The 6,767-nt window shown below is 36.3% G+C and overlaps 1 non-coding gene across 1 annotated transcript; it reads left to right on the forward strand.

Moving 5' to 3' along the window:
- The first annotated feature begins 1,702 nt into the window (after positions 1 to 1,702).
- LOC148554176 (small nucleolar RNA R71) lies at positions 1,703 to 1,810 on the forward strand. The gene has a single exon (XR_015893960.1). It is a non-coding gene; the product is annotated as a small nucleolar RNA R71 (small nucleolar RNA).
- Positions 1,811 to 6,767: the final 4,957 nt, after the last annotated feature.

Consider the following 6,767-nt stretch of genomic DNA (forward strand, 5'->3'; position numbering starts at 1 on the left):
GGGCTCTCATGGAGCCTCACAGATGTACAGAGCTTTGTTGAGACCTCCCAACACCAAACTTAGAGTTTGGATGTGGGGGTTTGACACCAAACTTAGAGTTTGGTTGTGGCCTCCCAACACCAAACTTAGAGTTTGACTGTGGGGGCTTTGTTTGACTCTGCTTTGAGAGAAGCTCTTTATGCTTCCTCTCCATGGATGCAGAGAGAGATCCTTGAGTTGTAAACACAAGGTTGTCCTCATTTAATTGAAGGATCAATTCTCCTCTGTCCACATCAATCACAGCTCTTGCTGTGGCTAGGAAAGGTCTTCCTAGAATGATGGATTCATCCTCTTCCTTTCCAGTATCCAAGACTATGAAATCAGTAGGGATGTAAAGGCCTTCAACCTTTACTAACACGTCCTCTACTTGTCCATAAGCCTGTTTTCTTGAATTGTCTGCCATCTCCAATGAGAATTTAGCAGCTTGCACCCCATAGATTCCCAGTTTCTCTATTACAGAGAGGGGCATGAGATTTATCCCTGAACCAAGGTCACACAGAGCTTTAAAGATCATGGTGCCTATGGTACAAGGTATTAAGAACTTTCCAGGATTCTGTTTCTTCTGAGGCAATGTCAGTTGATCCAGATCACTTAGTTCATTGGTGAACAAGGGAGGTTCATCTTCCCAAGTTTCAATGCCAAATAATTTGGCATTCAGCTTCATGATTGCACCAAGGAACTTGGTATCTTGCTCTTCAGTAACATCCTCATTCTCTTCAGAAGAGGAATATTCATCAGAGCTCATGAATGGCATAAGGAGGTTCAATAGAATCTCTATGGTCTCTAGATGAGTCTCTGATTCCTTTGGTTCCTCAGAGGGAAGCTCCTTATTGATCACTGGACGTCCCGGGAGGTCTTCCTCCTTGGGATTCACGTCCTCTCCTTCCATTACAGGTTCGGCCATGGTGATTAATTCAATGGCATTGCACTCTCTTTTTGGGTTCTCTTCTGTATTGCTTGGGAGAGTACTAGGAGGGATTTTAGTGATCCTTTTACTCAGCTGGCCCACTTGTGCTTCCAAATTTCTAATGGAAGACCTTGTTTCATTCATGAAACTTACAGTGGCCTTGGACAGATCAGAGACTAAGTTTGCTAAATTAGAGGTACTTTGTTCAGAGTTCTCTGTCTGTTGCTGAGTGGATGATGGAAAAGGCTTGCTATTGCTAAACCTGTTTCTTCCACCATTATTAAAGCCTTGTTGAGGCTTTTGATCCTTCCATGAGAAATTTGGATGATTTCTCCATGATGGATTATAGGTGTTTCCATAAGGTTCACCTATGTAATTTACCTCTGCTATTGCAGGGTTCTCAGGATCATAGGCTTCTTCTTTAGAAGTCGCCTCTTGAGTACTGTTGGATGCAGCTTGCATTCCATTCAGACTCTGAAAAATCACATTGACTTGCTGAGTTAATATTTTATTCTGAGCCAATATGGCATTCAGAGTATCAATTTCAAGAACTCCCTTCTTCATAGGCGTCCCATTACTCACAGGATTCCTCTCAGAAGTGTACATGAACTGGTTATTAGCAACCATGTCAATAAGTTCTTGAGCTTCTGCAGGCGTTTTCTTTAGGTGAATGGATCCACCTGCAGAAGTGTCCAATGACATCTTTGATAGTTCAGATAAACCATCGTAGAATATATCCAGGATGGTCCATTCTGAAAGCATGTCAGAAGGACGCTTTTTGGTCAACTGTTTGTATCTTTCCCAAGCTTCATAGAGGGATTCACCATCTTTTTGTTTGAAGGTTTGAACATCCACTCTAAGCTTGCTCAGCTTTTGAGGAGGAAAGAACTTGGCTAAGAAAGCCGTGACCAGCTTATCCCAAGAGTTCAGGCTGTCTTTGGGTTGAGAGTCCAACCATATTCTAGCTCTGTCTCTTACAGCAAAAGGGAAAAGCATGAGCCTGTAGACTTCAGGATCTACTCCATTAGTCTTAACAGTATCACAGATCTACAAGAATTCAGTTAAGAACTGAAAAGGATCTTCAGATGGAAGTCCATGAAACTTGCAGTTCTGCTGCATCAGAGAAACTAGCTGAGGTTTTAGCTCAAAATTGTTTGCTCCAATGATAGGAATGGAGATGCTTCTTCCATGTAAATTGGAATTAGGTGCAGTAAAGTCACCAAGCATCCTCCTTGCATTATTATTATTTTCGGCTGCCATCTTCTCTTCCTGTTCAAAAATTTCTGACAGGTGCTTGCTGGATAGTTGTAATTTAGCTTCTCTTAATTTTCTCTTCAGAGTCCTTTCAGGTTCTGGATTTGCTTCAACAAGAATGTTCTTGTCCTTGCTCCTGCTCATATGACAAAGAAGAGGGTACAGAAAAATAATAATAATAATAATAATAGGGATCCTTTATACCACAGTATAGAGGTCCTTATGTAAGTGGAAGAAAGGAAGGGGACAAAGGATGTAATGTAAGGAAGGAAATATAAGGGTGAGGAGAAGTGTTAGTAGATGAATAAATAGAAGGAGATGAGAGAGAGGGAGAATTTTCGAAAATAATTTTTGAAAAAGAGTTAGTGATTTTCGAAAATAGTTTTTGAAAAAGGTTAGTAGTTTTTTTCGAAAATTCAAATAAAAAGATAAAATAATTAGTTTAATTAAAAAGAAATTTTGAAAAAGAGGGAAGATATTTTCGAAAATTAGAGAGAGAGAGTTAGTTAGGTAGTTTTGAAAAAGATAAAAAACAAACAAAAAGTTAGTTAGTTAGTTGAAACAAATTTGAAAATCAATTTTGAAAAGATAAGAAGATAAGAAGTTAGAAAAGATATTTTGAAATCAAATTTTTGAAAAAGATAAGATAAGAAGATATTTTTGAAAAGATATGATTGAAATTAGTTTTTGAAAAAGATTTGATTTTTAAAATTACAATTAATGACTTGATTCACAAGAAATCACAAAGTATGATTCTAGAACTCAAAGTTTGAATCTTTCTTAACAAGCAAGTAACAAACTTGAAATTTTTGAATCAAAACATTAATTGTTATTGTTATTTTCGAAATTTTGATATAAAAATAAGAAAAAGATTTTTGAAAAATGTTTTTAAAATTTTCGAAAATAACTAAGAAAAATGAAAAAGATTTGATTTTTGAAAAAGATAAGATTTTTAAATTGAAAATTTGATTTGACTCATGAAAACAACTAGATTTTAAAAATTTTTGAAAAAGTCAAATCTAATTTTCGAATTTATGAGAGAGAAAAAGGGAAAGATATATATATTTTTTTTGAATTTTTATGATGAGAGAGGAAAACATGAAAAAGATGCAATGCATGGAAATTTTTAGATCAAAACAATGAATGCATGCAAGAATGCTATGAATGTCAAGATGAACACCAAGAACACTTTGAATGTCAAGATGAACACCAAGAACATATTTTTTGAAAAAAAAAATTTATGTAAAGAAAACATGCAAGACACCAAACTTAGAAATCTTTAATGCTTAGGCACTAAGAATTCAAGAATGCATATGAAAAACACCATACAACACAAAATGAAAAATCATCAAGATCAAACAAGAAGACTTACCAAGAACAACTTGAAGATCATGAAGAACACTATGAATGCATGAAATTTTCGAAAAATGCAAAATGAATATGCAATTGACACCAAACTTACAATTTGACTCAAGACTCAAACAAGAACACAAAAATATTTTTTATTTTTATGATTTTCTAATTTTTTTGTATTTTTTCAAAAATTATTTTGAAAAAGAAAAATAAGGATTCCAAAATTTTTAATATGAATTCCAGGAATCTTATGCTCTAAAGCTCCAATCAAAGGGTCAGGCATGGCTTACTAGCCAGCCAAGCTTTAGTATGTAACTCAGACATGACACATCTAACATGCCCTACAGTCATGGCTTTACAGCCAGCCATGCTTCATGAAACACTAGAATTCATTCTTAAAAATTCTGAAGAAAAGTATATTTTTGAAAACTTTTTTTTTATTTTTTCGAAAACAAAGGAGAAATTTTTGAAAGATTTTTGAAAAATTTTTGAAAATAAAACAAAAAGAAAATTACCTAATCTGAGCAACAAGATGAACTGTCAGTTGTCCAAACTCAAACAATCCCCGGCAACGGTACCAAAAACTTGGTATGCGAAATTGTTACTCAGGTTGTGAATTGTTGATCGAAATTGATTCCCTGGCAATGGCACCAAAAACGGATGCACAGAACCATGGTCTAAACATATCTTCACAACTTCGCATAACTAACCAGCAAGTGCACTGGGTTGTCCAAGTAATAAACCTTACGTGAGTAAGGGTCGATCCCACAGAGATTGTTGGTATGAAGCAAGCTATGGTCACCTTGTAAATCTCAGTCAGGCGAATAATAATTGATTATGGAGTTTTTGAAAATAAATAATAAACTAAGAATAGAAATACTTATGTAATTCACTGGTGAGAATTTCAGATAAGCGCATAGAGATGCTTTCGTTCCTCTGAATCTCTGCTTTCCCGCTGTCTTCATCCAATCAGTCTTACTCCTTTCCATGGCTGGCTTTATGCAAGGGCATCACCGTTGTTAGTGGCTACAACCCCTCCTCTTGTGAAAATGGTCCAAGATGCCCTGTCATGGCACGGCTAATCATCTGAGGTTCCCGATCATGCTGGAATAGGATTCACCCTCCTTTTGCGTCTGTCACTACGCCCAGCACTCGCGAGTTTGAAGCTCGTCACAGTCATTCAATCATTGAATACTACTCGGAATACCACAGACAAGGTTTAGACTTTCCGGATTCTCTGGAATGCCACCATCATTCTAGCTTACACCACGAAGATTCTGATTAAGAGATCTAAGAGATAATCATTCAATCGAAGATAGAACAGAAGTGGTTGTCAGGCACGCGTTCATAGGGAATGATGATGATTGTCACGTTCATCTCATTCAGGTTGAAGTGCGAATGAATATCTTAGAAGCGAAATAAGATGAATTGAATAGAAAAACAGTAGTACTTTGCATTAATCTTTGAGGAACAGCAGAGCTCCACACCTTAATCTATGGAGTGCAGAAACTCTACCGTTGAAAAATACATAAGTGATAATGGAGTTCATTGGTCTCGGCCCCAAAGGGGAACTGGAGTAACCAAGACTAAGACCAAGACTGCGAATACAATGATAAAAAGTTCTATTTATAATAAACTAGCTACTAGGGTTTACAGAAGTAAGTAATTGATGCATAAATCTACTTCCGGAGCCCACTTGGTGTGTGCTTGGGCTGAGCTTGAATGTTACACATGCAGAGGCTCTTTCTGGAGTTGAACGCCAAGTTGTAACGTATTTCTGGCGTTCAACTATGGTTTGTGACGTGTTTCTGGCGTTTAACTCCAGACAGCAGCGTAGAACTGGCGTTCAACGCCCATTTGCGTCATCTAAACTCGGCCAAAGTATGGACTATTATATATTGCTGGAAAGCCCTGGATGTATACTTTCCAACGCAATTGGAAGCGCGCCATTTTGAGTTTTGTAGCTCCAGAAAATCCACTTTGAGTGCAGGGAGGTCAGAATCCAACAGCATCAGCAGTCCTTCTTCAACCTCTGAATTTGATTTTTGCTCAAGTCCCTCAATTTCAACCAGAAAATCCTTGAAATCACAGAAAAACACACAAACTCATAGTAAAGTCCAGAAATGTGAATTTAACATAAAAACTAATGAAAACATCCCTAAAAGTAACTAGATTCTACTAAAAACATACTAAAAACAATGCCAAAAAGCGTATAAATTATCCGCTCATCAGGCATCCACTCTACAAGACATTCATCACATTGTTCCCAAATTTCGAATTCTTGAGACACATTACCTTGTTCTCGATCTGCTTCAGTGTTGAACATTTGTGAAATTGTGTTTCTGGTGAAATGACTCTGAAGTCTATTAGCTTTGACACACGATAGTGCTTGCTGTTTCCAAACCTTAAAATTGTCTTCATCTAACTTTATTATTGCTTGAAAGCTAGCAATTGCAGCTATTGTCGACATTGCAGCGTTGTTGATGGAAGTTGTGGGAATCGCGGAAGGAGTGGCCATGGATTAGAACTGCAGCTCTGAGGTTCAACTAGTTTCAAGAACAAACGAAGAGAGAGAGAGAAGAAAAAGCTGGAATAGAATGATGTGGATATTTTGTATTGAAGAAGTTGATATTACAAGTACAGTAGTATGTGTTTATATAGTGCAGAGTGATAACTAACTTTAACAGCAAGTAACTGAAAACTAATCCAACTGGCACAACTGTGCAACTAACTTAGCTAGCTTGGTCAATCATCCTAACACACAATTATTCATGCTCGCCAACTCATGAGTTTGAGCGAGTCCTGCTGAGTCTAGCCGAGTTTACTGAAGAACAAGTTTGTGTGCGAGTTAACTCCCGAGTTTGACAATAATGATAAAGAGTTTACGCATAGCAGGATTAAAAAGAAGGTATATTATCTCTTTTCCCGTCCTTTGTTTAAAGGAATTAACACGTGAGTAAGTTTATATTCGACTCTTTAACAACTCAATAAGATAATAAGTCTATAAATTTATTTTTTAATGGAGTTTTAACTTAAATTTGAGTTCATATATTAAATGTGTTGAATTAGTCTATTGACTTATTAGTTAATTTGATATTATATATAATATAAAAGGATAAGAATTAAAATTAAATAGAAGACAATTACTCTATTTTTTGTCCAATATTTGAATGGAATAAAAAAAAGACTTACGCAATCTCACTTGTAATAATTA

Source organism: Arachis ipaensis, chromosome B7 (assembly GCF_059453495.1).
Source record: "Arachis ipaensis isolate K30076 ecotype BB chromosome B7, ASM5945349v1, whole genome shotgun sequence".
Classification (NCBI taxonomy): domain Eukaryota; kingdom Viridiplantae; phylum Streptophyta; class Magnoliopsida; order Fabales; family Fabaceae; genus Arachis; species Arachis ipaensis.